This window comes from Pongo pygmaeus, chromosome 16 (genome assembly GCF_028885625.2).
Source record: "Pongo pygmaeus isolate AG05252 chromosome 16, NHGRI_mPonPyg2-v2.0_pri, whole genome shotgun sequence".
In the NCBI taxonomy this organism is placed as follows: domain Eukaryota; kingdom Metazoa; phylum Chordata; class Mammalia; order Primates; family Hominidae; genus Pongo; species Pongo pygmaeus.
The window spans coordinates 52,438,750-52,463,966 of record NC_072389.2 but is presented as its reverse complement, the minus strand read 5'-3'; the positions used below and the strand labels follow the sequence as shown (position 1 = coordinate 52,463,966).

The window sequence follows — 25,217 nt, the reverse complement described above, 5'->3', positions numbered from 1 at the left end:
AATACATTAAGCATAAACTGATAAGCTGAAAGGAGAAACAGACAAATCTACAATTATAGTTGGGAACATTAACACTCTTCTTCAGCAGAAAAATCAGATGATCTGAAGAACACAATCAACCAACAGAATCTAACTGACATAAATAGAACAATCCACTTCCAAACTGCCGAGGACACAGGATTTTTTTTTCAAGTTCTCATGTAACATTTACCAAAATAGACCCATATCCTATCCTAAAAAAACACATTTCACAAATTTAAAAGAATTGAAATCATACAAATTGTGTTCCCCAGCCTTAATGGAATCAAACTAGAAACCAATGACAGAAAGACAACAGGAAAACCTCTAAACAACACACTTCTAAATAATCTATAGTTCAAAGAAAAAGTCTATTGAATACACATATAACTGAGTTCAAATGAAAATAGAACATATCAAAATATGTGATATGTATCTTAAGCAGTGCTGAGAGGGAAACTGGTAACACAAAAGGCTTACATTAGAAATGAGGAAAGTTTCAAATCAATAATTGAAGTTCCTACCTAAAGAAAAAGGAAAGAATTGGCTGAGCATGGTAGCTCACGCCTGTAATCCCAGCACTTTGGGAGGCCAAGGCGGGTGGATCACGAAGTCAAGAGATGGAGACCATCCTGGCTAACATGGTAAAACCCTGTCTCTACTAAAAATACAAAAAATTAGCTGGGCGTGGTGGTGGGCACCTGTAGTCCCAGCTACTTGGGAGGCTGAGGCAGGAGAATGGCATGAACCCGGGAGGCAGAGCTTCCAGTGAGCTGAGATTGCACCACTGCACTCCAGCCTGGGTGACAGAGTGAGACTCTGTCTCAAAAAAAAAAAAAGAATTCTGTTCTCCTCACTGTTATTCTACCTAATACTGAAAGGTCAAGACAGTATAACAAGGTAAGAAATATAAATAAAATCATATTGATTGGAAAGACAATCACGTTGTTCTGATTTGCAAATGACATGATGTAATACATAGAAACTTCAAATAAATGTATACACAACATTTTAGAATTTTTCATTTTATTTTTATTTTTTGGGACAGAGTCTCACTTTGTCACCCAGGCTGGAGTGCAATGGCACAATCTCAGCTCACTGCAACCTCTGCCTCCCGGGTTCAAGCGATTCTCCTGCCTCAGCCTCCTGAGTAGCTGGGATTATAGGCATGCACCACCAAGCCCGGCTAATTTTTGTATTTTTAGTACAGACAGGGTTTTACCATGTTGGTAAGGCTGGTCTTGAACTCCTGACTTCGTGATCTGCCCACCTCGGCCTCCCAAAGTGCTGAGATTACAGGTGTGAGCCACCGCACCTGGCCTAGAATTATTAAATGCTTTCAGTAAGGTCACAAAATACAAGATCAGCACATTAATCAACAGAATTTCTATATACTAAAAATGTGCACATGGAAAGTGTAATTTTTGAAAAATTGTAACTGCTCCAAAGAATATGTAGTACATAAGTATACACTTAACAAAACTGTTATGAGACCTGTATACAGAAAATTACAAACTGATAATAAAAGAAAGAGAACATGAATAAACTGAAAGGCATACCATATTCATGGATCGGAAAGCTCAACATAGTATGTCCATACTCCCTAAGTTGATCTACAGGTTTAATGCAACTTCTATCAAAATCTCAGTACATTTTTGAAATTTTTTTTCTTTTAGTAAGAGACAAGGTTATTTTAAAATGTATATGGTAAGACCCCTGCCCTAAAATAGCTAAAACAATTTTGACAGAGAGGAATAATGTGAAAAGAATAACTCTACCCAATATTAAGGCTTATTATATAGCTACAGTAATCAAGATATTATGGTGTTAGTAGAGAAACAGACACATAGATTAATGGAACAGACTAAGAAACTCAGAAATAGACCTATACAAAAAATGCTCCACTCATATTTTAGAGTGGTGAAAAAGCAATTCAAGAGAGCAAAGATAGCCTTTTCAATAAATGGCTGCCGGAGCAACTGGATATCCATTGGTAACAGGTTCATTATGAACCTCAATCAAAACCTCAAACTTTACAGAAAAATTAACTTGAAATAGATTACAGACATGTACGTAAAACAAAATTATAACACTTTTAGAGATAAGCACAATATAAACTTTGAGATTTAGGGCTATTCAAAGAATTTTTATACTTTACACTTAATGAATAATCCATAAAGAGAAAAAGTGATACAATTAAAAACTATTTTGATAAATTTTTAATAATCTTTTTCTCTGTGAAAAATCACATTGAGAGGATAAAAAGACAAACTACAGACTGGAAGAAAATAATTACAATACACATATATGATGACTAATATCAAAATATATAAAGAAATCTCCTATATCAAAAAAGTAGAAAGGTCTCTAATAACCTAATGTTATGTCTCAAGGAACTGGAAAAACAAGAACAAGCTAAATCCAAAATTAGTACAAGGAGAAAAATAGCAAAGATCAAAGCAAAAATAAACAAAATAGGGATTTAAAAAAATAAAGATCAATGAAACAAAGAGTTTTTTTAAAAAAAATAAGTAAAATTGACACATCTTTTAGCTACACTAAGAAAAAAAGAGAGAAGACTCAAATTTACAAAATTAAAGGTGAAAAAGGAAACATTAAAACTGACACCACAGTAATACAACGATCACAAGAGACTATTATGAACAACTGTATATCAACAAATTGGAAAATCTAGAAAAAACTGGTAAGTTCCTTGGCACATACAACCTACCAAGATTGAATCATAAAGAAATAAAAAACTTGAATAGAGCAATAACAAGTGACAAGATTGAAGCAGTTATCAAGATTCTCCCATCAAATAGAAGCCAAGAACCTGATGGTACATATCTACTGAGTTCTACCAAACATTTAAAGAAGAATTAATACAAATTCTTCTTAAGCTTTTCCAAAAAGATCAAGAAGAGGGAATACTTCAAAACTCATTCTACAAGGCTAGCATTACACTGGTACCAAAACTAGACAAGGACACACACACACACAAAACCACAGGTCAATATCCCTGATGAACACAGACATAAAAATCCTCAACAAAATACTAGCAAATCAAATCCAACAGCACATTAAAAAGATTATTCACCACAGCCAAGTGGGATTCATCCCAGAGATGCAAAGATGATTCAAAATGGGCAAATCAGTAAACATGATACATCACATTCACAGAATCAAAGCAAAAACCATACGATCACTTTAATAGATGCAGAAAAAGCATTCAATGAAATTCAACATCTTTCACTACAAAAACACTCAACAAATTAGGTACAGAAGGAGCATACACCTCAACACAATAAAGTTCACATATGACAAACACACAACTAATATCAAAAGATTTTAGCTTTTCCCTTTAGATCTAGAACAAGATGAGGATGTCCATTCTTACCACTTTCATTCAACATAGTACTGGAAGTGCCAGCCGGAGCAATTAGGCAAGAGGAAGAAATAAAGGGCATCCAAATGGGAAAGGAGAAAGTAAAACTGTTCCTGTTTTAAGACAATACAATCATAGATAGATAGATAGATAGACAGATATACACACACACATATATACATATATATACACATCTATATATACACACTTATATATGTGTGTATATATATATAATCTCAAAGACTTCACCAAAAACTATTATAACTAATAAATGAATTCAAGAAAGTGGCAGAATACAAAATCAACATACACAAATCAGTAGCATTTCTAAACACCAATAATGAAACAGCCCAAAAAGAAATAAAAGTAATTCCAATAGCTACACACATAAAAAAAATACCCTAGTAATAAATTTAACCATGGACTATTAAACACTGAAGGAAGAAATTGAAGAGGACATAAGGAAATAGAAAGATATTCAATGTTCAATGATTGAAAGAATTAATATCATTAAAATGTCCATACTACCCAAAGTGATGTACAGATCCAGTGCATTTGCTGTCAAAGTATCAACGACATTCTTTACAGATATGGGAAAAACACTCCTAAAATTCGTATGGAAGCACAAAAGACCTCGGATAGCCAAAGCAATCTTGAACAAAAGAAAAAAGCTGTAGGAATCACACTACTTGACTTCAGAATATACTAGAAAGCAACAGTAACCCAAACAGCATAGTACTGGCACAAAAAAATCAGACACACAGACCAACAGGATAGAATAGAGAACTCAGAAAAATCCACAGCCAAATTATTTTTGACAAAGGTGCCAAGAACATATGCTGGGGAAAAGACAGTCTTTTCAATAAATGGTGCTGGGAAAACTGGATATCCACATGCAAAAGAAGGAAACTAGACCCTTATTTCTTACCGTATACAAAAATCAACTCAAAATCAATTACATATTTAAATGTAAGACTTGAAACTATAAAACTACTGAAAGAAAACACTTGGGAAACGCTTCATGGCATTTCCTTGGGTGAGTATTGTTTTGAATAGGAACACAAAAGCACAGGCCACAAAAGCAAAAAGAGACAAATGGGATTACATCAAAGCAAAAAGCTTCTGCATAGCAAAGGAAACAATAAACAAAGCAAAGAGACAACCTACAAAATGGGAGAAAATATTTGCAAACTATGCATCTGACAGAGTTTAACATGCAGCATGTATAAGGACCTCAAAAAGCTCAATAGCAAAATCACTGATCGCTAGGTAAATAATCATTAGGTAAATCACTAATCATTAGGTAAATACAAATACAAATCACTAATCATTAGGTAAATACAAATCAAAACAGTGAAATATCACCTCACCCCAGTTAGAATGGGTATTATCATAAAGTCAGGGAATAAAGGATGCTGGTGAGGAAGTGGAGAAAGAGGAATCCTTGACTGTTGGTGTGGGAATGTAGATTAATACAGCCATTATGGAAAACAGTATGGAGATTCCTAAAAAAAAATTAAAAATAGAACTACTATATGACCCAGTAATTCTGCTACTGCATATATATCCAAAGGATTTGAAATCAGTGTGTCATAAAGATACCTGCATTCCCATATTTATTGCAGCACTATTCACAACAGCAAAGAGATGAAATCAACAAGTGTCCATGAATGAATGAATGGATAAAGAAAATGTGGCATATATACACAATGGAATACTATTCAGCTATACAAGGGTGTGAAATCCTGTCATTTGTGATAACATGGATAAACCCAGAGGACATAATGTTAAGTGAAATAAGTCAGACACGGAAAGACCAAAATTGTATGATCTCACATACATATGGAATCTAGGAAAGTTGATCTTATGCAACTACAGAGTAGAGTGGTGGTTACTAAAGGCTGCGGAGGGGTGGAGAGAGGGGAGTAAAGGAGGTAAGTCAATGGGTACAAAGTAACAGTTAGATAGGAAGAGTAAGTTCTAACGTTTTATTGCATAGTAGGGTGAGTATAGCTCATAACAGTATGTTGTGTATTTTAGGATAGTTAGAAAAGTAAATCATGAAAGTTATCACCACAAAGAGATGATAAAGGTCTGAGGTGATGGACACGCTAACTGCCCTGATTTGCTTACTTTACAATGTCCACATGTATTGAAACATCATACTATATAGCATAAACATATACAATTATTATGTCAATTATAAACAAAATTAAAATTAAAATGAAGAAATCCCAACACTCAATAATAATTTTTTTAAATCCAATTAGAAAGTGAATAAAATATATGAACAGATACTTACTGAAGAAGATATACAAATGGCAAATATTAATAAACACATGAACAGAGGTTCAATATCTTTAATAATCAGGGAAATGCAAATTTAAACCAAAATAAAACTACCTACCTATCAGAATAGCTATAATAACAAATACAGAAGAAAATAAGTAGACATTGCTGAGATATATTTTATAGGTACAGTTGTTGCTATTTTCTTTGTATTTATTTGGATGACTTGAACTTTCATAATGTGTTATTCAAAAGATCAGTCATTAATTTGAAAATAAAAATAAATAACAAAATAAGCAATAATTCTACTATACTAACTGAGTCAGAGATCTTGAGTCCCTTATACATGATTTAGGATGGAAATTGGAAATGGTAGCACATCCAGAAGAGAACAGCCAATATGACATGTTTGAGGAAACCTAAATTAAAGTATTTGGGAACAAGGATCACAGTCATCTTTAAATTATTTAAGGGCTTTCATATAGAAGTTAGAGTAGATATTATAGCTATGCTCTAGAAACAAGACTCATAAGTAGAACTTACATGGCGACAGATACAGATTTCCTGATGACGAATCTGCCTCACAAAGGATGAGTTCAAGCAGAGGCAGGAAAACCTTTATGTTAGGAACATTGTAGAAAGGATGGCTACAGTTCAGAAGGAGGCTAGAATTGTGAACTGCTATAGTCTATCTTACAGAAATCTGTTTTTCATAAAGGAAAGGTTTCTGACTACTTTTATTTGCAATTTTTCTTGTATTGGGGGTTTCTGGCACCTTTTGACCTATCCCTTTGTACCTGCTACCTCTGGGAACTGCTCTCTCAAAGACAGATCTTAGGTAGCTTTGATCTGATGCTTCAAGATGGAAATAAAAAGCAAATGTGAAGCAAGGTGCCAAAACCTTTTAATGCATTAATTATTTAAAATCGTATCTTTCTACATTATGAACCAGATAAAGGATTCGCTGCATGTCACCCTTCCAACTTTTTGAAAATGTAACTGGAAAATTTCTAAGGTGAAAACATGGCAACTATTCATGCTAGAGTTTCCACAACTGCGTCAAATAGCACTCGGCATGTGACAGAAGAGAGCCCCACGCAGTGACCTTTGTCCCCTCTGGTCCTCAGCTCTCAATCTGGGGTGGTTCATTCCACTTTCCACGGCAGACCTTTCAGTCACAGCAGAAACTGTTTACTCCTTTCACTTCTTAAAGATAACATTCAGTTAAACTGAGGGCTAGTGATAGCAATTGCTATTTAAAGGAGCTGTCACTCATTTTATACAATTTCCAAATGTTCGAAAAATTACGTAAAGAAAGTTTTTAAACAAATATACACAATAGAGTCATTCCTCCACAATAGCAATCAAAGGTGTTTTCTTTCAGGATTTGCTAAAGGTTCTTTCTTTCTTTCTTTTCTCTCTCTCTTTCTTTTTCTTTCTCTTTTTCTCTTTCTCTCTCTCTCCTTCCCTCCCTCTCCCTCTCTTTCTCTCTCTCTCTCTTTTAATGCTCTAAGTTTAGACATCCCAGAGAGTTAGGTTGCTCCATGGCACAGTATGTCGTGTCTTGTTCTGTGCTACTTCTGTGACTTGTATCCATTCCCATTAATAGATATATCATAGTGGATGTTCCTTTAGTTACAAAATACAGACAATCATTCCTGTGTTTCAGGATTATTGTGAACGTTAGAAAACCTGCCAGTAAAAGTCTGACAGAGTGATTAGTTTTATTTTGTAGAAATGATCCTTGTAGACCACAAGCTCCTCTAGAGCAGGATCCATGACCTGGTCACTTGTAATGAACATGAATCTGTTTCATAACTCTGAGGTAGATGAAATACCACCTTATTTTGTGTTTTAAATTCAAATTAAATCTTCTTCCAAATCCTCACTAGGTGCCTGCCGAGACTGTCACTGGCCCAGAATTGTTTGATAGTCCCAAGATGTTAGACTGTCTGGAAATGTGGGAAGTGGTCTGTTTTTACTCCTCTGAGCTTGTAGCTGAGAGGTTTATTAACCAAATTCAAACAGTCCTAGAAAAGGCAAGAACCCATCTTCTCACAGAATATTTTTCCCCATGCTTCCTTTAGCTAAGGACCTTTATTCACCATGTTTCTCAAGATTAGCCACCACCTATTCTATGCTGCCTCTTCCCACATCCTTTCTCTGGTTCCTTCACCTTCTGGGAAATAGATTCAGCACACTTAGGCTCCTAGTCCACAGCCTATCCTTGTGCTTCCTTGAATCACAAGTATTTGAACCTTTTCTTAGAACATAAGAAACCCTAGAACCCAGGACACTCCCATCTCCCTTAACTTCTTGGAGCATGGGGGGTGGGTTGAGAGTAGGGGGGTGGTTGATGAGGAATTCACAGAAAAAAAAACATGATTTTGTTTTCAGGTTATCCCACCATTCATTTTTGCATCCCCAGGGCCTAACACGGAGCCCTGCAGAGACTAGGCACTCATGAATATTTAATAAGAGTGCAAATGAACTATAAGTAATACAGGTGAACTGTCATGAGGCATGCCAACTATAAGGTCCTAGAGCACAGCTAGTCCACTGGTTTTGTTTGTTCGTTTGTTTGTTTTTGAGACGGAGTCTCACTCTCTCACCCAGGCTAGAGTGCAGTTGCGTGATCTTGGCTCACTGCAACCTCTGCCTCCTGGGCTCAAATGATTCTCCTGCCTCAGCCACCTAAGTAGCTGGGATTACAGGCATGCACCACCATGCCCGGCTAATTTTTGTATTTTTAGTAGAGATGGGGTTTCATCATATTGGCCACGTTGGTCTTGAACCCCTGACCTCAGGTGATCCACCCGCCTCAGCCTCCCAAAGTGCTAGGATTACAGGCGTGAGCCACCATGCCTGGCCTAGTCCACTGTTAACTGAAGCTTCAGAAGTTGGTAACTGTTATTAAGCGTCCATGTGATAAAGCTGCTCAACTTTGGTAATGCCACTGAGGTTCCCCAGTTCTAAAGCCAAAGCCAGCCAAAATGGTCCAAGAGAAGTGACAGGATCCCTAGAATTTGGAGGCCACTGTTATCTCTTACTCAACTCTGTAATTATTAGGGTGTCAGGCACACGAATGGTTGTCATGTCTGATATTCTACATTGTAAATCAGTGGAATAATATAATAAAACTCTAAGTATCTGAGAGCTAAGTTTTCCAAAAAACGGCAGAAGACTCCCAATGTCATTAAAATTTTAATCATTTAGAATTAATATCTCTTTAGAATATATTAGGTATATCTCTGTTGTCTTAGGCAAATTATAGCAAACATAATTTAACCGTTCTGTGTAATTTAATGTAATCTTTACAAATATTCATTATTCCAGTACATATAAACAGTGCTGTCTTCTGGGCACTTTGGGGTAAATTGGGCTTTCTGTAGGACAGGGAATGACCATGAATGCTGGGTTTTCCCTAATCCCACAGGTATCTGTCTTTCATTACTTTTGCGTGTTTTCTTCATTAATGTTTTTCTCATTTGTTTCCTGATAATGAGATACAATGCTTTGTTGGATAACAGCTGTTGTCTTTCCTGAATAGTTTTTAATTTTTTTGCTTCTAAGTTGATAAAGCTTAGAAAATGGGGAACTTAGCTTTTTTTTGATTTAAGAATAAATAAGAATGAATTGTCTCTGATTTTCATTGGGCTGATATTTTGACAACTATTTTTGGGTTCCACTGGGTTCATGGCTATGTTTAGGTAATGATGCTTCAGTTGGCTGACTACCATATATTTATAAGGTACTTTGAATTTTTTGGAGTAATGTCATTACTGTGAACCACTTCCTTCTCATATTAATTCTGTCATTATTTTACATGTTTTATAGATTTGAACCTGAGGTTAGGAGGTCCACATCCCCACAGTCAATGGAGGGGACTAAAAATCCTTCCCTTGCCTTTTGACCCTCAAGTCTGACACAGTTTCCAGCTCACTACCCTCTGCAAACATTCTGGGTTATTAAAAACTAGTTGACCCCACACGGTCTGATAATCTCACAAATGGTAAAGTGACTGATGGAATTTTTAGAGTTAGACTATTTTTTCTCATATATTTAGAATCAAATATGACACACACACATGCACAAAGACTAGAAGTTTGGGAACTAGAAGAAATTAAGCACTGTCAAATGAGACAAAGAAAAAAAGCCAGTATTTATGGATTTATAGAAGATAGATAAAAAAACAAATAAGAGTATGTTTATCAGTGATGACTATTATAGTTCCACTGTCAGCTGAAGTGAATATTCAATATAATTCCTAAGTAATTCATGTAAAATCATATTTTCTTAAACTTAATGATACTCCGTAGGCTCCTATACATTTTTATGAGCATGACTGCCATTTAATGGATGACAGGTTTTTTTTTCACTTTTGCTATATAGGAGGAACAATATATGCAAATTTCATACTTTCATTCCAGCATTTTTTGCTTTCTTTTTCTAGATTGTCAGAATGTTTTCTCCCTTCTGACAACCCAAATCCTAATCGTGCTTCAGGATTCAGATGAATTTAAATAACCTGCATGAAATACCTTCCATGATTCCCACAGAACTTTCTCGTCTCCCTTTTCTCCTCATTCCTCCTCATTCCTCCAATACCTCAGGCCTCAATCTCTTATTAGTCATTTCAGGTCTAACAGCCCTTGACCTAGTTAGATGATACACACTTCTCAGACTAAAGACTGGATCTTATATTTCTAGTGTAGTTTTTCTACTTGCAGTTAGCAAAGGTCTAGTTATATAATAGGTGGTCAAGTAACAACTGAATAAATATGAAAGTCAATAGATTGATAACATTAAAATTAACCAAGTTCAACCTATTTGTACATTTTAGAGATGAGAAATAGATGTCAAATTGCCTTTGTGCTGGCTATTCGTCATTTGGCCACCACAAACCCAGACCCGTTTTCTCCCTGTCTGTCCTACTATGTGCCTCGTGAGGAAATCCCCTCACAAGGAGACTGCAATAGTAGGCAGAATAACGGCCCACAAAAGATGTCCATGCCCTGATTCTCAGAATGGCAAAAGCAACTTTGCAGATGTGATTAGAGTTAAGAATACCGAGTTAGGGAGATTTTCCTAGATTATCTGGGTGGACCCAAGGTACTTACATGCAATCTTAAAAGTAGAGAACATCTCCCAGCTGTGGTCAGAGAAAGAGACGCAATGATGGGAGAAGGGTCAGAGGACTCAACTCTATTGCATGGCTGGCTACGAAGATGTAGGAAAGGGCCATGTGTCAAGGAATGTAAGTAGTTTCCGGAAGTTGGAAAAGCAAGGAAATGGATTCTCCCCTGGAATCATCAGAAAGGAATGCAACCCTGTTGGACACCTTGGCTATGACTATGTTGAACTTCTAGTCTACAAAGATATAAGATAATGGGTGGATTTCTTCCCTGATCCCTCCCTCCTTCAGCCCTGTACTGTAGGCTGTACTTGTGTCCCTCATGCTTTAGCTCCCACTGGCTGAATCTTCCTCCTTCAAGCATCCAGCTCCAACTAGGCTCTAATAATCCTACGTTTTCTCTCTTTACCCCTTCACTCTCAGAGACACCCATGGCTCCCCACTAGTTGCTTGTTTCTGGAAGCATCTCTATCCCTTGCTTATTCACTTAATGCTGCCAACACCTCTGCTAGTAGTCACTCACTATACATTTTTTATTTTAACAGTCTGGGGTAAATTTGTTCCCTGCTAGGACCCAGACTAGGGCAGCCTTGTTTCTTTAAAGCATTATAAAAGGCTGCTAAAAGTTCATGTATACTTGAGAGAGGAGCATATATCCGAAAGACAGGGGAAAGGTGGTGAGAAACCATCTGACCCCTGAAAGAAGCTTCAGATTCTCATGACTTTTCCATTCCCACGAAGCATGTTTATGATTTTTTAAATTCTGTGATGTCCCTGTGTCCTTATCCTCTCCACTCACACCATTCCACTACTGCTATCTGTACACAAGTATTTTTTTCTTGATGGATATTTACTCTCTGTGTTTGCAATTTCTTATGCTTAGAATCCTCTCTCACCTTTTTGTATTTAATATTCAGGATACAAACAGATCTCTGAAAACAAGAGGATCAAAATTTCAGAATAAGCATCACAAAGATCACCAATTTGTCCACACCAAACTATACTCCATGTTTTAGCATGCAGAAAATTGGCAGGTTCATGAAAGAGATTGTGAATAATAAAACGGATACATAACAGTAGAACATCTTCCTTACTAGCACAGATGTCCAGATGCTCTAGATCATTCTGTGCTGTAGCCAGAAGCTGACATTTACAAATAACTATATTCTGGCCCCATCTGAGAGTTCTGACTTGCTTCTCAGATAACACCTACTTCTTCCTCACTGTGCCCATAGATCAGAGAACACAAGAATGGATGGTATTGAGGGACCATCTCTTCCAGTGCCTTCACTTCATAACTGAGGACAGTAAAGTCCATCAGGATGGCTACTATTAAAAAGGCTATGGAGAAAAGGGAACATTTATACACTGTTGGAGGGATTGTAAATTAGCTCAGCCACTGTAGAAAGCAGTTTGAAGATTTCTCAAAGAACTTAAGACATAACTACCATTTGACCCGGAAACCCAATTATTGAGTATATACCGAAAGAAAAATAAATTACTCCACAAAAAAGACACATGCACTTGTATATTGATTGCAGTACTATACACATTCACAAAAACATGGAATCAACCTAGGTGCCCATCAATATTGGATTGGATAAACAAAATGTGGTAAGTATATACCATGGAATACCACATAGCCATCAAAAAAAAAAAAAAAACAAAATCATGTCCTTTGCAGCAACATGGATAGAGGTGGAGGCTATTATCCTAAGCGAATTATTGCAGAAACAGAAAACCAAATATTGCATGTTCTCTTTTATAGGTGGGAGCCAAACATTGGTTACTCATGGGCATAAAGATAGCAACAACAGATACTGGAACTACTGCGAGGGGGATGACGGGAGTGGGTAGAGGGTTGAAAAATTAACTGTTGAGTACTATTCTCACTATCTGGTGACAGAATCATTTGTATCCTCAATCTCAGCATCATGCAATATACCCACGTATCAAACATGCACATATACCCCCTGAATCTAAAATAAAAGTTGAAGTTATTAAAAATAAAATGCTGTGGCAGGTAGGCAGGCAGGTTTAGTGCCTAAAGGCTTGGATGACAGGGTCAGGTTCCTTGGGCATTTAAACATGACACTATCACTTAACTGTACAAACCTGGACAAGTAACTTTACTTCTCTGTGCCTAAGTTTTCACACATCTGTATAAAGAGAGTAATAATACTATTTATCACAACATTGTTCTGAGGGTTAAATGAGATCATATCTGTAAGGTACTTTATAATGCATGCTTATAATCAAGAAATGGGCTGAGGATATTAGAATGAAAACTAAGCTTATCCATTTTGATGCATGACTAATCCTTAGTAGCCCTGAAGAAAAGATATTCTTCTTTGCAAATGATGAAACAGAGACTCACAGAGTTTAACTAATTTGGCCTAAGTCACAAAGTTCTTGCTCAATGGAAAAGATTCAAATACAGATCTACCTGATTCTAAAGTCCATGCCACTCATACTCCCCCATGCTGTGACCTTTCTATTCTGAGCACAAAGTTCCTCAGCTCTTCTTATGGCCCTTCCCAATGTTTGGTCAGTGCCCCCAAGGTTCATTTTCCTTAGGTTACTGTTGACTCTTCTCTCTCCTTCATTCAAATATGCTATCTAAACTAGCACAACCACATACTCTCCAACCTTTTCCCTGCCTTATTTTTATTTATACCACTTATCACTACCTGATATCATATTATATATTTAGTTTATTTTCCACCTTCCCCACTGAGATTGTAAACTCCATGCAAGGACTGTTGCCAAATTTTGTCCATTGCTATATCCATAGCATGTAGAATGCAGTCTAGAACATGGTAGGTGTTCAACAATCATTTTCATGAAAAATAAATGAATGAGCAGATTAATGAAATTCTGTCCTTCTACAAGTACTGGACAAGTGCACTCAACAAGAACACTCAACATATCTATTGCTTTCTTTTCCCAAGAAAACACCAGTTGCTAGAGCTTAAAACTCACACACCAGAGATCTCCACTTTATTATGCTCTGCCATTTAAAATCGTTTTCCATATCAAGGCATTGTACACAGAGCAGTAAAAACACTTTCTGCCACTTTTTCTTATTTCCTGGTGTGTCTTAAATCCTAATTATTATTGTCTGTTTTATATTGAACAAAACAATACTGACTTGAATTTGCCTAATGAAAACTTCCATTATCTTCCTACCACGTAACTATTCAAGTTAAAATCAATACTCCCCAAAGGGCTGGGTTCCGATAAAATCATTACAAGCCATTTTTTTTCAATTTCTGCATGGTATTATGAAAAAGTCAAATTGCCCCAATTCTTGCCTCCTGGGCTCTTAAAATCTAACACAGATAATGATGATGTAAGAAGTTATATTGGGACACAAATAACCAGTTCATGGGTTGATGCTGTGAGATGCAAGGAGATTTTGAGAGTGAAGTCTGGGTATGCGCAACAGTGAACTTTCCTAGTCTAGGTTTTACTGTTTGCTATTTCTTCTACTTCAAATCCTCTTCCACCTTTTGTACTAAAATTGTATTTCTCACTGGTTGGCTTCTCAAATTCCAAACCCACTAGGTTTGGAGATTCCAACTTCTCAGGCAGCCCACAAAGCAATAGTGCTCAGTATAGCTTTGTGAATATATATAAATGATTGTGTGTGTTTCCAGGATGCTGAACATATACACGGTGAAGTTTCAAGAATGTAATATAGAGCTAGTACATCCTCAAACAAACTATGACCAACAGCTTTAGTAATAGACCACAGCTGTTTAATAATAGGGGTTAACCTCAGTTCTCTAAGAAATGTTTACATAGTAGGTATACATCTATACTATGCATAGTACATTCACCTAGTTATGTACTAAAATGTAATGTATTCTCCTGTTAATGAGAGTCACCTCTACTTGTTTAAAATTTCCAGATTTTGTATAATGATCAGGGGTTGCTTTTATAATCAGAAATAATATTATTTAAAAAGAGATATATTTCCAATCCTGCATATAGTTGACCATAAGGATACCAATAACATTTTCTCCTTCAACCCCCTGAGCAAACTGTCATTAGTTTGTAGTTTAATGCAATATCTGTTTTTTGCAGATTTAACAAAAGCCTGACCCCCAAGTTTTCATACATATGCATATGCCCTATGGCTCCTTCTTCATCACATACCAACCCTAAGTCATTAGCATGAAGTTTTACTTGATTGAGCCTGACCCAGGTCTACAAAGTATTATGCAGAACACAAAGGAACAACTGGGAGGAAAATTCAGATTAAGCAGCTCAGCTTTGAGGATCCTGTGGCTGTTCTGCATTTAAAACCTTGGTAAAGAAACTACTGACAGTAATTTCAGATAATCAGGCAAAAATGGGTTGATACCTCAAAATAGCCAAGTGCATGTTTTTAAAAAAAATATTAAAATAGTGATTTTTGCCATTACTTTTAATGGCAAAAACCGCAATTACTTTTGTACCAACTAATAGTAATCCCTTGTAAATATGAAGTACCTAATCTGGAATAGCCCTTGATTCAGGGCATTATACAGATTATCTGTTATAGTCAGAACACTGTAAAAAAGAAATTATCTTTATTCCATGTTAAAGGTGGGTTTCAAATTCCAGAGTGATCGAATGACTTGTCCAAGGCCACACAAGTCCTAAATAGCAAAACCGGAATTCATACCCATGACTGCCTTACTCCAGACTCAAGTTCCTTCCTTTACACAAAGCTTGTACAGATTGGGTAATCCTGACTCTGCCAGGAAACTCAAAGGACAAGGGCCAGAAATACAGGGAGGGAAATTCATGTGTTAAACATAATTTTCTATCCAACCTGCCCCTACATTCAGCTAGGTAAATTCTTTTAGATTCAGGAATCTACTGGGGAAATGTGTAATCAGGCAGAACTAGAAAGTCCACAGGAGCCAGACACATATTTGGCAAGCAGTGTTTTGTTTCACAGGTTGATTTTTAAGAGGTTTTTTTTTTTTCCACCATTTTCTTCTTCCCTCCTTCCCTGACTTCCTACCTCTCTTTCTCCTCTCCCTGTTGGTTTGACAATCTAAGTTAAGCTCCACTCTGGGTCATGTATGCATTATTTCTCTTCAATGTACTTGGCCTTAGAATGTATTTGGAACCAGAATGCATGGAAATCAGCTAGGGGAGAGAAAGGGGAGGAGGAGATGAAGAGAACAAACCCTACTGTGGCTCCAGGCAAACAAAATCAAGCTTCCAGAGTTAAAAAACAAAACCAAAAACGATTCAAGATGGATTAAAGACTTAAATGTTAGACCTAAAACCATAAAAACCCTAGAAGAAAACCTAGGTATTACCATTCAGGACATAGGCATGGGCAAGCACTTCATGTCTAAAACACCAAAAGCAATGGCAACAAAAGCCAAAATTGACAAATGGGATCTAATTAAACTCAAGAGCTTCTGCACAGCAAAAGAAACTACCATCAGAGTGAACAGGCAACCTACAAAATGGGAGAAAATTTTCGCAACCTACTCATCTGACAAAGGGCTAATATCCAGAATCTACAATGAACTCCAACAAATTTACAAGAAAAAAACAAACAACCCCATCAAAAAGTGGGCGAAGGACATGAACAGACACTTCTCAAAAGAAGACATTTATGCAGCCAAAAAACACATGAAAAAATGCTCACCATCACTGGCCATCAGAGAAATGCAAATCAAAACCACAATGAGATACCATCTCACACCAGTTAGAATGGCAATCATTAAAAAGTCAGGAAACAACAGGTGCTGGAGAGGATGTGGAGAAATAGGAACACTTTTACACTGTTGGTGGGACTGTAAACTAGTTCAACCCTTGTGGAAGTCAGTGTGGCGATTCCTCAGGGATCTAGAACTAGAAATTCCATTCGACCCAGCCATCCCATTACTGGGTATATACCCAAAGGACTATAAATCATGCTGCTATAAAGACACATGCACACGTATGTTTATTGCGGCATTATTCACAATAGCAAAGACTTGGAACCAACCCAAATGTCCAACAATGATAGACTGGATTAAGAAAATGTGGCACATATACACCATGGAATACTATGCAGCCATAAAAAATGATGAGTTCACGTCCTTTGTAGGGACATGGATGAAATTGGAAATCATCATTCTCAGTAAACTATCGCAAGAACAAAAAACCAAACACCGCATATTCTCACTCATAGGTGGGAATTGAACAATGAGAACACATGGACACAGGAAGGGGAACATCACACTTTGGGGACTGTTGTGGGGTGGGGGGAGGGGGGAGGGATAGCATTGGGAGATATACCTAATGCTAGATGACGAGTTGGTGGGTGCAGCGCACCAGCATGGCACTTGTATACATATGTAACTTACCTGCACATTGCGCACATGTACCATAAAACCTAAAGTATAATAATAATAATAATAATAATAAAAGAAAAAGAAAAAAAAAAAAAAAAAAAAAAAACCAAAAACGAAACAACAACAACAACAAAAACATGTCGCATTCTGTACCACATAGGTGGTGACCACTTACACACAGGTCTGCAAATGCGAACACCTGTATCTTGCCTTCTTTTGATTTCAGTCGTTTCTTTTGTGAAATTCAAGGATGGACTCTGATTCCCAAGCCCCAAGTTTAACACTCTGTGGTTCTTACAGTGTCTCCTAGAGTTAAATGCGAATGGAATATTGAATAGTAAGTGGGAAAATACACTCCAATAGAGTCATTTAACTCTAGAAATATTTTGTAAATACATATTTTGGGTTACACATTGTTTTATTTAAGTCTAGATAATAGTGCCATTTGCATTCTAATCTCAGCTTGGTCCCTTCCTTGCTAGTAGATAGATGAAGCTCTCATTCTTTTTGGTGTTTTAATTTCCTCAGTGGTTAAACAAGGATGACACATCTAACCTGCCTTTCAGAATGTCTGGATGGACACTATAGCAAAACCTTTTAGAATGTTTTGGCTTAAAAGACTTCTCTCTGAACCATATTTATGTTTTAATATACTATTTTCCCCAAACAGTCATCAGTAGGATTTACAAAGAAAACATATTCATATAATGGGATTAATTTCTCTAGATCCTTGGATGATCTCAAAATGTTTGGCCTTGATTAATCAATGAATTTGAATTTTTGGCAAATACCAATCATTATGTACATGATTCAAATATTTGCCCTTTTCTGCATAGTCAAGGCAATCTAATTTTAACTAATCATAAGAAAATAAATGTTAATATTCAACAGCATTAGAGTACTGTTTTGTTGCACTAAAATTCCTCTAATGACATAAGATATCAAGATGCAAAAATTCCATGGAGATCCCAACACATGATGTATAAAATCATATTGAGACTAAATGCTGAAGTTGGAAATGATCTTAAAAAGGAAATCTAGTGAAAAGGCTTGACTTTATAGATGAAGAAAGGAGGAAAATAAAATTTCCTAAGCAACCAGAGGTATTGTACTAAGTGCTTTACTGCACCAGGTATTCAATCTTCATCATAGCTCCATTATAGTTCCTTCATTTTACCTAAAAATAATCTGAAAGCCAGGGAAGTAAAATAATTTACCCTTTCTCAGTGATATGATTATGATCAAACTCCAGATTCTGTATCAGAGGTCCTCGTTCAGAGATCAAGCCAAAAACCTATAAGTCTACTTGAGCCTAAATCCTATATTCAGTAGTAAAATGCCAACAAGCTGACCAACAAATTTTTCTTTCTGAGAGAAACAATTCATGGTAGAAAGCTGGTACATAGACAACTGGGGAATAGTAAGACCACTTGTGTGCCTCTCTTTTAGGATGACCAATTACTGTATGTATAGAACAGGCTTTTATCAACTACTGAGATCCAAATAGATAATAATCATGTTATACAAATAAAAGCTCAAATTTATTGAATATTTATGATATATCAAGGACTTCTAAAATGTCATTTTATACCTTCACATAACTTTTAAAGATAAATATTACCACCCCATTTACAGATGATGTAACTGAAGCTTAGTTGGGTAGATAACAACAACAATAATACAAATTACTTGTATAGAATTTACAATGAGACAGGAACTAAGTCCTTGATCACATATTACTCGTGTGTTACACATACAACTTCTGTAATCATCACAACAACCCTATAAGGCAAGTATTAGTATTACACCCATCTACCATATGGGAAACTGATATAGAGAGAGCTCTAAAATCACACAATGCAATGGTAACAGAGCCAGCCAGGCTCTTACGCACTGCTCTACACTCAGTATGATGGAGACAGCCAGTGGACACAGAAGGATTTGAACCTAAGACTTGGACTCCAAAGCCCATATTCTTTCCAGATCTTCATGTTTCTCAATCCTGTCTGCTCTTTAGAATAATAAGGGAAGCATTTGGGAAGTCAGATTTCTATTAAAGCAGTTGTCCCCAATATTTTTGGCACCAGGGAACTGGTTTTGTAGAAGACAATTTTTCCACAGACCATGAAAAAATTGTGGGGTTGGGGGATGGTTTTGGAATTATTCAAGTGCATTACATTTACTGTGCACTTTATTTCTGTTTTTATAACATTGTAATATATAATGAAATAATTATAAACTTACCATAATGTAGAATAAGTGCGACCTCTGAGCTTGTTTTCCTGCAACTACACGGTCCCATCTAGGGGTGACAGGAGACAGTGACAGATCATCAGGCATTAGATTCTCATAAGGAGCCCACGACCTTGATCCCTTGCATGCGCAGTTCACAATAGGGTTCACGCTCCTATGAGACTCCAATGCCACATGTGATCTGACAGGAGGCAGAGCTCAGGCAGTAATGTGAGCAATGGGAAGTGGCTGTAAATACAGATGAACCTTCACTAGCTCCTTGACCTCCGCTCACCTCCTGCTATGTGGCCAGGTACCTGGTCTGTGGCGCAGTAACAGCCTATGGCCTGTGGCTTACAGATCGTTGTACTGAAGAATGTGATCATTTTCTCATGTATGCAAACTGAAGGAGGTTTCAGTTGAGTTGCATATTTATTCCTAAGTGTCAATGAATCCTTAAGGAGGAGAGGAGCACCTTCCCTGTTGCTTGAAATGGAAGTTCTCATCTTGATTCTTCAAATGACTTGTCGGCCACTCTGAGGCAGGCTCTAGACCCATTTCCACTGGTCCCAGCCTAAGCATGGCTGCCAGCAAACTCAGGCCAGAAAATCTACATGGGTTCTGCAAAAATGCCTTTGTGACCTAGATTTTTTTTTTTTTGTCTAAACGTCCCTTAACTTTTCACTTTGACAATCACGTATTGAATTTCAACTATGGGCAAAATACTGTGCTAGGTACTCTTGGGAACACAGATTCCTTGGCCCCAAGGAAAGCACAATCTATTGGATAAAATACAAATATTGGCAGCAAAATATAATTCCTATTATAGTACCAAGGAGCCCTTTTGGCTCTGTATCTAAGTTTAAGTTTCTGCTATATGTGAGAAAATTAGAATGGGTTCAGGAATACTCTGGGGGGTGGGGGGTCAAATCAAAGCACATAAAGGTGAAATATGGGGCCTTACAATGTGTTTCACTTTCATAAATGAGTTTACGCAACTCTGTGTGCTTTTAGTGTGCCCTGGAGAATTAGGTAGATCATTATTGTTGTTGTTGCTATTTTATTCTCCAATGACGAGTTTACAGCATATTCTCTTCAGTGGTTTGTGTCCCAGAAAGCAAAACAAACTCAACATTTTCTTCCTGCAACCTCTCATGAATATTAATGATGTCATTATTTATTGTTTGGCAAAATATGACAAAAATAAAAATGCACTACAGTGAAAAAGAACATGTATATACCAAAAATATCTAGCTACTGTCAGAATACTTGTGTCATCATCATTACCAATAAATGCGCACTTGACAAGGATGCTCCATACACTGTACCATCCCACAATTCCCTGTAACCACTGACCTTTCTTAAAGAGTGCTGCTAGTTCTTTGGTTGCTACTTGTTGAACTCGCATTAATTTTAAAGTTGTACAGTTTTGCTGTGCTTAAGTCAGAAACATGGAGTTCAGTGACAATGGGCAAAAGAGATTTGTAGAAGCAGTCTTCCAGAAACAGATCTTCAGGGCCTCAGAATCTTCCCTCAAAGATTTTTGTGCTCAGAGGCTCAAATATATAAAACAAACAATTAAAATGGTCATAGTTAAAAGGGGGTGTAGAGTCCTACCTATACAGACCTACTCTCACACCCTAGAGCAGCCCAAAGCAACTTCACAGAGCCCTTTGAATTCTGCACATCACACTTGCAAAGCCACTGATCCAATCCATTTCATAGAGGAGGACCCAGACAACCAAGCCAATTCAAGTAGCTAAGGCCACCGAGTTAGAGGCAGAGTTGAAAATAACACTCATATCCCTTCGGTCATAGTGCATTGCTCATTGTACACTACTTCTTGCCTCTCTACATAGTGCAATTTGAGAGAAGAATAAGTGAAAAAAAATTACTAGAAACATTTATCATGACAGTCTCATTTCCAACGTGGCAAAATAGAACTCCTCTGGGGTTTGCCAGACAATCCTAAAATCACAGTGTGATCATTTAAGTGGAATAACTATTGCATATTGAACCAGTAAAGTAAAATGGCGAGCCTCAAGATGTCTTATCCATGTTCTTAGACCTGTAATAGAACTTATAAAATTCCTTGTATGGAATTCCATTAGCTCTGGCAGTCCAAAATAAGTATGACCACAGTGAGAACTTGACCAGGATTTTGTATAGTACAGCTAGACTTATTTCTAGTTCAACCTTCTTCCTATTGGTGGTGCTAATTCTACCCAATGCCATTGAATAACTCTGATAAACCTTGTTCAAGAACACAAAAATTCTAAAAGTCGGTGATAATCTTGTTGTGTATGTGTCCATTTGATTCAACAGAACACAAGCATTATCCAGCAGGAGGATGCAATGTCATTGTCACTTGCTTGCAACCTAGGCCTAAACAAATCCCTTCAGAAATTATACGAAAATTAAGCTTTAGAGAGCCTTAGAGGCTATACATAGAATTAGTGATTTGAACTATATCTTGAATCCCAGTCCAGTGCTATTTGCCCAAGTTGCTTCATAATCTATGTTCTTCCCCTTCCTAAAGGAAATGTTAGCTGATATCCAAGATAGGCAAAGAATTCCTCAGCATTTTCTTATTACCTTTTATAGAAAGTGATTGACCCTTAGCCTAACCACATCTATAGTGGATGCACTCAATCAATTATTCTTTCTGATAACCTCTAGCAACAGCAGAATTCATTTGAAGACAGTCAGAATTATTTACTCATAATTTTGTTCATCCTTTATGTTAGAAGGTTAATAAAAACCCCTCTTACACAGTATGGTAGGGAGAAAAATAAACTGATAATATACATCCCCATTGTTACCATTTTAAAACTGCTGTATAAATTTAGCATTCGTTTTTTAATTGCATTATTACTGATATTGGTTACATAAAATGCTACGAGTCATAATATTAAATACTTAGAATTCTATTATATTGACTCTGGAAAAATATGGCAACATGGGGGTAGAGAGAATCTGACATGAATCCTCTTTCTTCTGGCCAGACTAAACATGCCCAGTGGGTGTGATCCATTTATCAAGCTATCCAGGAAAGGGGAGATCTTGTTCTTCAATAATCAATTCCAAGATGTTATAGAAAATGGCAGATTAAAAGACTCTAAGAACAGGATCCTCCCTGAAAATAATAAAAAAATCTGGCCAAAACTATTGGAATCAACCTTTTCAGAACTCTGGAATCTAACCAAAAGATTGATGCAATCCAGATAACATTTTTAACACAAGCATGCAAACTAAAAACTGGCTAACTCTCTGTAAGAAGCAGGAATTTGTGTTTTGATTTACCCTAGTCCTATCCCTTGCTACCCAGCTCAACAGCAGTCTTGAAAATAACAGTCATCATTCCAGGTACCAATATCTGAGGGAGCAGAATGTAACAAAGTAACAAAGAATTCTTATGTAGTAATGATTCCCTGGAAGACCCACTCAAAAGGCCAGTATTTATCAACCTGACTGGGAAATTGCCTAGTACTAGAGCTGTTACCCCAGGGAACATTGTCAAAAGCAATTTACAAGCATAAATCCTAAGCAAAAAGAACAAATCTGGAGGTATCACATTACCTGACTTCAAATTATACTACAAAGTTATAGTAACCAAAACAGCATGGTACTGACATAAAGGTGGATACATAGATCAACGGAACAGAATAGAGAGCTCAGAAATAAAAACAAATACTTACAACCAACTGATCTTCAACAAAACATAGGAAAACATAAATCGGAGAAAGAACACCCAATCCAATAAATAATGCTGGGAAAATTGAATAGCCACATGTAGAAGAATGAAACTGGATTCTCATCTCTCACTATCTATAAAAATCAACTGAAGATGGATCAAAGACTTTAAGACCCAAAAGCATAAAAATTTTAGAATAAAACCTAGGGGAAACACTTCTGGACACTGGCCTAGGCAAAGAGTTTATTACTAAGACCCCAAAAGCAAATGCAACATAATAAAAAAAAATTAATGGGACCTAATTAAACTAAAAAGCTACATAATAAAAAAAATCAACAGAGTAAACAGACAACTCACAAAATGGAAGAAAATATTTGCAAATTATGTATCTGACAAAGGACTGATATCCAGAATCCACAAGAAACTCAAACAAGTCAGCAAGAGAAAAACAAGTAATCCCATAAAAAGTGGGCAAATTACATGAATAGACATTTCTCAAAAGATATATAAATGGCTAACAAACACGAGAAAAATGTACAACATCACTAATCAGGGAAATGCAATTTAAACCACAATGAGATACCACCTTATCCCAATCAGAATGGTCATTATTAAAAAGTCAAAAAACAGTAGATGTTGGGTGGATGTGGTGAAAAGGGAACACTTACACACTGCTGGTGGGAATGTAAATTAATCTGATCTCTATGGAAAACAGTTTGGAGTTTTCTCAAAGAACTAAAAGTAGATCTGTCATTCAATTCAGCAATCCCACTACTGGGTATCCACCCAAAGGAAAATAAATCATTATATCAAAAATGCACCTGCACATGAATGTTTATGGCAGCACAATTCACAATTGCAAAGATACGGAGCCAACCTAAGTGCCCATCAACTGATGAGTGGATAAAGAAAATGTGATAATATATACACCATGGAATACTAATCAGCCACAAAAAGAATGAACTAATGTCTTTTGCAGCAACTTGGATGGAGCTGGAGGCCATTATTCCAAGTGAAGTAATTCAGGAATGAACAATCAAATACCATATGTTCTCACTTATACGTGGGAGCTAAGCTATGCGTATGCAAAGTCATACAGAGTGGTATAACAGACATTGGAGACTCATGAAGGGGAAGGGTGAAAGAGGACTGAGGAATAAAAAGATTACACATTGAGTACAATGTACACTGCTCAAGCAGCAAGTATACAAAAATCTCAGGCTTCAACACTATACGGTTCATCCATGTAACCAAAAACTATTTGTATCCCAAAAGCTACTGAAATAATACATGTTAAAATAATATATATTTTTATATATGTATGTATAATATTTACAAGCATAAATGCATTAGTCCCTGCCTTAGACTTTGCATCCTGGTTTCACAGAGCCTAGAGGTCTGCCAGAGGTGATTGCTTTGGGTCTTCTTAGGTCTTTCCTGAGCGTCTGGGACTGCATTTGACCACTGAGATCCCAGAAATACGTCAGACATTTTCAAAACCCTTATTCCCAAAACATCTCATTCCCAGCCTTTCCTCCCAAGAGTTTTGGTTGGTATATTGTTTGTCCCAACTGTTATCCATTTTCTCAGGCAGCAGACACTAGAACAGGCCTGGAAACTTTCCCTGCAAGATCAGAGACACAGCAAGAATGTCCTCTCTCACCACGTGTATTCAACATTGTACTGGAGTTCCTAGCTAATGCAATACGACAAGAAAAGGAAATAAAAGACATGCAGATTGAAAAAGAAGAGGTAAAAGTATCTGTCTGTGAATGACTTGATCTTATATATATAGACAATCCCAAAAACGCCATATAGTTGTTAAAGCTAATAAATAAATAAATTCAATAAAGTTGTAAGATACAAAATCGACATACAAAATCAGCTGCTTTTCTATAAGCTAACAACAAACTATTTGAAAAGAAAATTAAGAAAATGATCCCATTTACAATAGTATCAAAAAGAATAAAATACCCAGGAACAAACTTAAGTAATGAAGTAAAAGATTTAAATACTGAAAATTACAAAAAAAGTTGTAGAAATAAATTAAAGAAATGGAAAGACATCCCACATTCATACACTGGAAGACTCAATATCATTAAGATGGCCTCACTC

The 25,217-nt window shown here is 36.6% G+C and overlaps 1 protein-coding gene across 2 annotated transcripts in view; it reads right to left on the bottom strand.

Moving 5' to 3' along the window:
* SEMA6D (semaphorin 6D) overlaps positions 1-25,217 on the bottom strand; it is a 585,453-nt gene that overhangs the window by 511,176 nt on the left and 49,060 nt on the right. The window contains exon 2 of one of the 2 annotated variants that reach the window (XM_063652609.1): positions 19,421-19,478. The exons of the other annotated variant lie outside the window; for it this stretch is intronic. The gene's annotated coding sequence lies outside the window, so the exon portion shown is untranslated. The remainder of the gene's footprint in view (positions 1-19,420; positions 19,479-25,217) is intronic. 2 annotated transcript variants of the gene reach the window in all.